Below are 10,668 nucleotides of genomic sequence, written 5' to 3' on the forward strand. Positions count from 1 at the left end.
TGTCCTCCAGCCAGCCACCTTTCATTTGTAAATGCAGCTACTACGCAATGCATCATGCAGGAATGTGGCCCAAACAGAGGGAGAAGTGTAGCACACACACCAATCTTCAGCTGATGCTTCTAAAACTCTCTTCATGTGATAGTTTATATCACTTTGACACAAATGACCATTTTCAGAAGAGAAAACTTTGTTGTGGATGTAAGGTATCATTTTGCACGAGAATTGGGGAGTTTGCAAATTTTATTAGTGTGTGTATTTCATAGTTATAAAAATAAGATATATTTTACAGTGCATCTGTGGGTGCTGTGTATGAAAACAATATTTGTCATAATATAGTATGTACAGTGCCTTGAAAAAGTCTTCACCTCCTTTGAATTCTTTGCCCTTTTTCTTAAATTTCATACTTTGAACATTAAGTTATAAAATTGGCATATTTTGTGAGGAACCAACATCAAATGGGACACAACTGTGCAGTGAAATGAAATTTGTACAACATTTAAACTTGTTTTTAGAAATAAAAACCTGAAAAGTAGGATGTGCAATATTATTCACCCTCTTTTCTCATAGTGGCTTCAGAAGTTGTCTGATTGTTTCCTAAATGATCAAATGTTGAGCTAATGACTAAACAGAGTCTGAGTGCAATCCAGTCTTAGAACAGATGTGACTGGTCTGCAATGATTCCAATGATCTGTAAGAGAAACAAACGCAAAACTCCGCTCTTCTCTGTGCCACAAAAATCAGTCCTTCTGTTGAGGGGAGGTTTGAGGTGGCCTTTTCACAAGGCTACCCTGCACTGAAGTGCCTTGCTCCCCTTCACACTCTGGCCCCCAAACCCCCACCACACAAAACAAATCCATTGTTTGGAGAAAGAATCTTCCTCCCTGGCTCTCCCCCCCAATAGGTATGCATGAGCCACCAACCCGGCAGGTATCGACTGCATTACAAAAGAAAAGCAGGCCAGCGATCGGCCGCTGAGCTGTGCACTGAAAATCAGGGGAAAAGGGGAAGAGTTTCATAGGTAGGAAAAAAAAAAAAAGAAAACTTGGGATTACAAAAAATTCAGTCTTTTTGGAAAGAGTCTTCCTGGCCGATTTGCCAATTTTATGTATTTATGTTTGCAGTATGAAATTTAACAAAAGGTCAAAAAATTCAAGGAGGAAATATACTTTTGCAAGGCGCTGTATGTGCTTGTAGAAAATATAACACTGAATCTGCATCTAATGTAAAACTGAAGTAAGAGGTAGACGCAGTTTATGTTTTTCATTTCTTCCTGTGATTTATTGATGATGCACAGAATTCAGTCAGCTTGGCTGATCCGGGCAGCTCCCCACGAATCTTATTCATTGTGCCAAGGATGGTGATCTTCCATCAGAGGAGTTGTTTGGTGAGAGCCAGAGACATGAAGAAATTATCTGTTGTTACTGTTCTGCCTTTGTCCAGAAACGGCTCCATCAGCTTCATCACCACATCTTCTCCCACTCTCACTCCCTTGGCATGGCTGGGGTCTTTCCCAACATAGGGGACCATGTTGCACACATACTTATTCTTCAGGTCACATTCCACCCAGAACTTTATCCCAATCTTGTCTGGTTTTGTTGCAATGTATTGCAAGAAACAGCAGCGAGACTTTGTTGGGAACAGCTGTTTGTGGTGATGTGCCTGCCTGGACTGTAGGACCAAATGCAGTTTGCAACAAGGAAACTCCAAACATTGGAGATTGTGGGAAACCTGTCAGTCTCAACTGGGTCCCAGTCAAACCCTGGGAGTTACATCACAATTTGTGATGGTTAAAAAAGTTCATTGTGTTTGGAAAGAATCTTCTCTGCCAAACTCAGGAGGAAATCTCAAAGTAGTCCCAAGCTGTTTTCAAGCCTCCTCCTCCCCCTCAGAGGTATGCATGAACCAACTAGCTGGAAGGTAGCGGCTGCATTTACAAATGAAAGGTGGCTGGCTGTAGGAGAACAACTTGTGTATTCAAAAGCACTGGACCACTTTGGCCTCTCTGGGTTTCCCAGGGAGGCCAGAAAATCCTGGTATTCCTAGTGTTAAATAATATGTAACTCATATCTGTTATTAATATTATAGTTTACATATGTGTTCTGTCTCAAATGTATATTTAATTTATATTTGATTTATATCTGTTAGTGTATATCTGTTATTTCTTTATATCTGTATGAAACTTATATTTAAACTATATTTAAATTATGTCATTTAGTTTATATCTGTTATTTAATTATATTTATCCTAAATTTATAGTTAATTTTTCTATGTATGGTTGGACCTTGTAAATTCTCATATTTCGCATTTCTTTTCTGTTTCTATTTCTTTTCTCTGTGCTGCTTAACATTGCAATTTCCCCCTGTGGGACAAATAAAGGAATATCAATTCAATTCAGTTCAAGGTTTTACAATGATTGCACTGTGTTTTCTCAAAACATGTTACATTATTGAAGGTATATGTAGCCTTTATTTTTATTTACTGTTTAAATGAAAAAGTAGCCTGCAACTTGTTTGCTGTTAAAGCTCGGGTTGGCGATCTTGGAAAACTAGCATGTAGCACGAATGTAGCATCTCTCCAAGGCTCCGCCCAGCTCCCACCCCATTGGAGGAGCTCTGTTGGGAGTGGAGACGCGGAGACGTTCCGCGCGCGCTGCGCGCGACGCTTCCGCGTCCAGTGCATTCTTAGTGTAACCTGACCTCAGCGCTTTGTTTCTTCGTTTTTCTTTATTTGCACTACGCCAACTTATGGCGCACTCACCAGTAAGTAAAGCCCCAAACATTCTTCTCCGCCATTCTGCAACGACGATCCGTCCTTTTCGCGCGCACTGAACCAGGGTCAGTGCACGCCATTGACATGTACGCGCAGGGGGCAGGCTGAACGGTGAAGGGATTTGATTGGTTTAAAAAAAGGTGTCCCGTCAAAACGATTGGTTGCTGTTTTTCCCGTTTTACTCCTGCTGTAGGTAGCGGATATTTTCCAAACTATTTTAAGAACACGCCATGAATTGCTTCCCATCGGATCATAAAGATCATTTTAACCAGTATTTTAAAAAATGTATCTCATTCAAATCGCCAACCCCAGCTTTAAATATAGTTGCTTGAGTGCTTCTGTTGCATTTGGGATGAATAAAATGTGTTTCATACAAGTTTTTTTTTTTTTTTTTTTTTTAATTCATTCATTTCAGGCGATTTACACAGCAAAACAAAAAAAATCCAATATAATAACATAAACATAGAATGCCTGAAAAAAGGGAGCAGGAGGAAGAGAACTTATTTAATCGTACCCCCAAGCTCATCCATGGAACACGATGAGCACATCGTTATGCTGCAACACAAAATATAGTAGACAATAGACAATAACAATTAGACAATACCAGCAATGGTACTTGACAAAAACCAGCAATTGTGACAGACAGAATAGCAGAATGGACAAATACCAGGAATGATAACAGACTAATAGAAATGGACAGATACTGGAATGGACAAATACCAGAATTGAGCAAGGTGAAGGACAGAATACAATTGAAGGTAATGGAACACTAATATAGATGATAAACCAACATGAATAATGGACGACATGTAAAGCATTTTCTCATGAAGTACTACTAGTTTACAAATTAGTTGTTCCGAAAGTATTGCAATAATCGTCATGAACATTGGTATCGGGATATATCGGGATATATTGAATCGCGACCCATGAATCGTGATACGAATCGTATCGCCAGATACCAGGCGATACACACCACGAGTACCGAGGTTTATTTTAATGCAGCTCCTCCCATCACTGCTCTTCATATATCTGTGGTAGTGTCATGGTTTGTGTTGTAAAGTCTGGACAGCTCAGATGTCTGGAATATTCACTCTGATTTTCAAATGCAATCCCACTCAGTAATCCATGTTTTTATCAGATATACCTGTAATGAGATTACAAATGTTTTATGTATGGTAAAGGATTACAGTTACACTGCTTTTGTATCCTATTAACGTAACTGTGTCACATGTACTGCGTTCCTCCCCAACCCTGGTGTTCAGACTCGGTGCGGCTGCTGAATGGATCCAGTCGTTGTTCAGGCAGACTGCAGGTGAAGACTAACCCGTCTGACCAGACCTGGTCCTCAGTGTGTGAAGCAGACCTGGACCTGCAGGATGCACAGGTGGTTTGTCGGGAGCTGGACTGTGGGGCTCCTTCAGTCCTGCAAGGGGCGCTCTATGGAGACAAGCAGACTCCCAGGTGGAGCCCAGAGTTCCAGTGTGGAGGCCATGAGTCTGCTCTGCTGGACTGTAGAAGCTCAGGCTCAGCTAGAAGCAGCTGCTCACCTGGTAAAGCTGCTGGACTCACCTGCTCAGGTAGAAGAGGAGCTGCAGCTTCCACTGCTCTTCTTTTCACACTCACTCCATCCTCTCACTCTTCTCTCTCTGCTCTGGGTTCAGGGGGGGATGAGGTCAGGTTGGTGGGAGGAGCCAGTCGCTGTGCAGGAAGTCTGGAGCTGAAAGTTCTTGGTGACCAGAGACCTGTGATGAACGATAACTTCTTCACCCTGAAGACAGCAGCTCTCATCTGTGAACATCTGAACTGTGGCTCTGCAGTTTCTGTTCAACCAACTGATGTGTCACGTCAATTTATGTGGAGAATCAACTCAGACTGTGTTCAATCTGGATCAGATCTATGGAGCTGTGTGGAATCACGGAGCTGGCCTCACACCCTGAATCTCACCTGCTCAGGTATGTTTTTCTGACTTTCAAAAATGAATCTTTCCTTCCTGGTTTAACAGCAGATTAGTTTCCTGCTGCTTCTCTGCTGCTTCAGTTTCTTCCTCAAACCAGAGATCAGCTGATTGGTCTCCAACAAAATCATGTTGTCAGAAAAAAACCTCAAATCCACAAAGATCTGAGGACGAAAATACCTCAACTGCTTGAGCTGAGCTGAGTTCTACTGCTTCCTGAGGTTCTATCATGATGTCTTGAGTTTCTTCTCTTTCATCTGTGTTTTAACTGTTTCCTTTGAGCTTCTACTGTTTCCTCTGAGGTTCTATTGATTTCTCTGAGCTTCTATTTTTCCCCTGAGGTTTTCCTGATTCATTTGAGGTTCTACTGTTTCCCCTGGTTGATGTTCTGTTCTGTGTTCAACAGGATTTGGAGGGTTATGTCACAAATGTAATCTGGTACAGTTGCAAGTTACCTGTATAAAATGTCGTCAGTAACTTCCTCTAACTACTGAAACAGTGAAGACAAAGTTATGTAGCAGAGTAGTTTACATTAGTTTTAGACCAGGAAACAGAAATAAAGACAAGGACAAACACAGTGTGTCATCCACTCAGTGTCCTGACAACTGTCACTCTCCACAAACACAGAATACTCTGAGTAATGTGATTACCTGCTGAGTTCTGTGCTCAGCCTCAGTTGCTCCCAAGCAGCGGTTGTTGCTGTGGTCAGTGTGGACAAGCATCCAGGAAGCAGTCCCTGAAGGAGGAGCTGTGCTCCATACAGGTGAACTGTACAGGAGCTGGATCAGCTGGAAGCAGCTGCTCTTCATACATTCACTGCTGGGCTGCTTTGGTCTCCTGTGCCCCCTGGTGGCCACGAGGAAGAACAGTCAGTTCAAATGCAGTCTGGACCAAGAGTCCACTCTTCATCTGTGTTGGGCGGGTTACTTTTTAAAAGTAGTTAGTTATAGTTACTACTTACTCCTTCAAGAAAGTCACTAGTTTACAATATTTTTAATTACAAGGCAAAATCACTCTTGTGTTACTTTCGCAAGTTAAAATTGTTTAAATCCTTCAAAGAGTCTGGATCCCTGTGAATGGAACTTTAAGATGCATGTTGAGTTATTTATTATAAAAACTCAACATCTGGTTCATGAAATAAATGGACACTTGACAGACTAAACGACAAACAGGAAGAACTCCATCAATCTAAATGATTCAAATGTTATTGTGTGATAATTTGAGACACCATCAAATCTGATTTGTCTCTGTAGATCACATTTCCACAGCTTCTGACATGGATATTTGTCAGTAGAGGTCTGAACTTCCATTGAGTTTAAAAGCCTTTGAATGATCAGGGCTCTCTGTGGCTGTATCTCTGTCACGTCATGTGACACACTTTGGACCAATCAGGTTCCTTCTTTCTCGAAACAAACTCCACTGGACTGTGGAGGAGGAAAAACCAGCTGAAAGGGTGAATTGTAGGGGTGAAACACAGAGTTTCATTGTCAGCAATGGTAATGGTGTAACGCTGGGAAAAGTCGGTAGTTAGATTACTTGTCACTAAAAATAGTAACGAGGTGTATTTTAATGCAGCTTCTTCCATCACTGCTCTTCATATATCTGTGGTATTGTCATGGTTTGTGTTGTAAAGTCTGGACAGGTCATATGGCTGGAATATTCACTCTGATTTTCAAATGTAATCCCACTCAGTAATCCATGTTTTTATCAGATGTAATGAGATTACAAATGTTTTATGTATGGTAAAGGATTACAGTTGCACTTGTTTTGTGTCCTATTAACGTAACTGTGTCACATGTACTCTGTTCCTCCTCAACCCTGGTGTTCAGAATCGGTGCGGCTGCTGAATGGATCCAGTCGTTGTTCAGGCAGACTGCAGGTGAAGACTAACCCGTCTGACCAGACCTGGTCCTCAGTGTGTGAAGCAGACCTGGACCTGCAGGATGCACAGGTGGTGTGTCGGGAGCTGGGCTGTGGGGCTCCTTCAGTCCTGCAGGGGGCGCTCTATGGAGACGTGCAGACTCCCAGGTGGAGCCCAGAGTACCAGTGTGGAGGCCATGAGTCTGCTCTGCTGGACTGTAGAAGCTCAGGCTCACCAAGAAGCAGGTGCTCACCTGGTAAAGCTGCTGGACTCACCTGCTCAGGTAGAAGAGGAGCTGCAGCTTCCACGCCTCTTCTCTTCACTCTCACTCCATCCTCTCTCTCTTCTCTTCGTTCAGGGTTTCCTGAAACCAGGTTGGTGGGAGAAAACAGTCGCTGTGCAGGTTCTCTGCAGATCAGAAGAAGTTCTGGAGTTTGGAGACCCACATATATCTATTCGTGGTCTTTGAAGAAAGCAGCTTTTTTTTGTTCACATCTTCACTGCGGCTCTGCTGTGTCTGCAGATGCGACACATTCAGTCAACTTCACACTTACAATGAAAATCAGGGATGACTGCTTTCAGTCTGTACCTGGTTTCATTGAGTGTTCATATTTGTCTGAATATCACTACATCAGTAATCTCACCTGCTCAGGTAAGTTCATCAGTGGTGTGTTCCTCACTCACCACAGTCAGAGTTAAAGTTCTGTTAATGATGTGTGTGTGTGTGTGTGTGTGTGTGTGTGTGTGTGTGTGTGTGTGTGTGTGTGTGTGTGTGTGCGTGCGTGCGTGCGTGCGTGCGTGCGTGCGTGCGTGCGTGCGTGCGTGCGTGCGTGCGTGCGTGCGCGCGTGTGTGTGTGTGTGTGTGTGTGTGTGTTCCAGACCTGCTGCTCCATCCAGTCATCTCCGTGTCCTCCTCCTCCTCCATCCTCGGGGTCTCTGAGGCCCAGCAGCAGGGGCTCCAGGTGATCTGGGGCTCCACCTTCACCATCAGCTGCTCCATCCAGCCACAGTACCCAGGAGGCTCCTTCCAGCTCACCTTCACCTCCTCCAACACCTCCTACAACTCCACCCAGTCGGCTGTCAATCACTCTGCACACTTCCTGTTTCCTGCCGCAGAGCCCGCCCACCGGGGAAACTACAGCTGTGTTTATCACCTCCATGTTTTTGGACACAACTTCTGGTCAGAGAGCCGCCTGCTGTCTCTGTCTGTGTCCGGTAAGAAGAAGCTGATTCCTGCTTTACTCCACCCTTCCAGAGAACATGTGTGGGTTTTACATTTTCGTTTCAGATCAGTTTTGTCCGGGAAGGTAGAGGGAACCTGTAGGGGTGGAGGCCATCATATGTCCTCTCCAGGTGGGTCTGGGGGGACCGCTTCCCCAGGTGGAGGAGTTTAAGTATCTCTGGGTCCTTCGGGAGGGATGGAGCCCGGATGGAGGACCCTGATGGTCTCACTCCCAGCAGTCCTCAGACAGACGCTGATTCTTCTCTGTGTGTTCAGATCCAACAGCTGTGATCGTCAGATGGGTGGTGGTGCCACTGTCTCTGCTGCTGCTGCAGGGGGCGCTGTGGCTGTACTGTAAGGTACTGTTCACCTCTCTGCTGATGCTCTGGAGCTCTGGGTGGAGCCAGACTCTCCTCACTCCTGTGTGTCGTCATGTCTCTGCAGGCCAGCAGGGGGCAGACTGGCAGACCGGCCGGACGCTGAGCGGAGTGCAGTGGAGGGATGAAGTCGGTCCTCTGAACCTTCCTGCTGTGAAGACCAGATGGTTTTTATGAAGATTTTACAACAATGATGAATCTCGTCACGTTCCTACAGTGGAACAAGGTTCCTTTTCCTTTTGTCGTACACTGGACCATGGTGGATGTTCCTTTTTAATCTCCTTTTTACCCTTTTTACTCCTTTCCTCCCCGTTTATCTGAGGAGATATTTTTGTGATTATAATCCAACTTATTCGCTTGTTCTGCACCAAGGTGAGGCAGGATGTGGTTTGCAGCAGGAGTTGAACCGTATGGAACCGGACCAGTTTGTATTTGGTCCTGAGTGGTTCCATCTGGCCTGAAGAACTCGTGTGAATCTCACTGCCTGCATGTTTTGTTTTTCTTCTCTCTTCTTTCTCTTTTTGTTAAGAACTGAGGCTGTGGTTGGTTTCCTTGGTAACGAAACAGCATCAGAGGACATGTCCATGGGACCAGAGCGTATAAGTAGACCCTGTTTTCCAGTGGGTGGCGCTTACGATTTCCCTTTTCCTTCTTCTGTTTTTGAATGATCAGAGAAAATGTCGAACCCTGACCTGAAATCTGGAGAGAGTTGACCTCTGAGGTTGATGGCACCCAGATACCAAATTCAGACTAAAAACAGATGAAATGAGATGAGAAGCAGAATCTAAAACCGCTCACCTAAAGTGACCATATTAAAATAATACTTGCCTGAAATTTGAGACATTTAAGAACCAACGCAAAATCAGTTCTTTGATTTCTTCATTTTTTGGTGTTTTACTTTTTTGTCAGTTTTGAATTATAACCTGTAATCCTTTGAGTGAATAAAAATCTGGTGAACATTTCAAATCTCTGGTGGAGTGGCGTTATTTCTCTGAGTGAGACCAAAGAAGGAACTTGGAATCAGGTTTCTTCTTCAGAAGTGAGACATTTCTTGGCCCCTGAGAGGGAAGCCTCCAGTACAACCCACACTACGGCACACCACTGATCCCACAGAGTGACCACGTGTTGAACTCCAGTCCTGGGGCCCAGCATCCTGCAGGTTTCAGGTCTCCCCAGTTGTAACGCAGCTGACTGCAGTGAGGGGCTCATGATTGGTCCTTTTTCCAACCTTGAGGAGAAACATCTAAAACATGCAGGATGCCGGCCCTTCAGGGATTCAGTTTGACAACCTGGGTGATCTCACCTTCATGACCACATGATATTTTATGTCAGAGAAACCTCACTGTGATTTCCAGTGTGTGTAGAGGGAACTGAATTAGCCAAGCTTTAGTCCAGCTGAAAGTTATGAGATTCACTGCAGATGAAAACTGCCCCTTGTTTGTTTGTGCTTTTAGCAAAGTTAGAAAGTCTTTAGTATCACCTGTCAGGAAACATGGATTTTTGCAAGGCTTTTGTGACTGCCTCACTCAGTTTAATCTGTTCTGTAAAACCTTTGGCAAAATGACATTTTTTCCTCCATTGACGGAAAGCCAGCTGAAGTGAGGAGAGAGAGAGGGGCAGGGCTCCTTTCCAACCCAGGAGCTTCTCTTCCCCTCTGACCCAGCAGGAAGAGACAATTTGTTTATTGTTTTTTTTTTTTTTCAATGGAAGTGCAAATTAGATTTATTTAACATGAGTAAAATCAGGCTTTGGCCGAAAAGAAAAAAAAAAAAAAAAAAAAAAAACTGAACTCACCTAATAAATTGATTTGATCCAGACTTAGAACAAGTGCTCTGCTGCCCTCCTGTGGTCAAATCTGATTATTACATTTATGCTGTGAAGTTAGATTTACTTCAATCTCGCCTGTTTTTGTTTTTTCCTTCCCTGTGGTTCCAATAAACTCATTCTCTAGTATTCTAATCATGAAAATGTGATTTTATTGCAAGACTGAAAATCGGCAGAGTGTTTTTGAGAATGAATTAAACTTAATTTCAAGCAATAGATGGGAAATAGTAGAGGAAAACATCCCAAATGTGACTGTACTTACTGCTCTTCAAATGAGTGGCATTTTGGTAATAGATTTTTGATTTTTACAGTGTAAGAGCATGAAGCTAATTCACAGCTTTTTTTTTTGTTGGAAAATGAACTTTTTGAAAAATACAATGTGCAGAAGTGGAGACACCGCTGCCTCATCACGGCTGTTTGTCTTCAGGTGTACTTATATGGAATCAAAGCTCATTTATCCAACACAAAAAAACTACTGTAGACAACAGCTAATTTAACAGAACTCAGCAGTTGCTCTCTGAGGAATAACTGTATATTTTTTATTGTAAAGGGGGAAAAACCAGTAGAGGCTCGTTACTTTGTCATAAATTAATTTACTCCAATGCTCTTTTGAAGTCTTTAAATGTCGGCTTTAAATTCCTCGCCGTCTGAGAAGTTTTAC

This window comes from Salarias fasciatus (genome assembly GCF_902148845.1).
Source record: "Salarias fasciatus chromosome 23 unlocalized genomic scaffold, fSalaFa1.1 super_scaffold_20, whole genome shotgun sequence".
NCBI classification, from domain to species: domain Eukaryota; kingdom Metazoa; phylum Chordata; class Actinopteri; order Blenniiformes; family Blenniidae; genus Salarias; species Salarias fasciatus.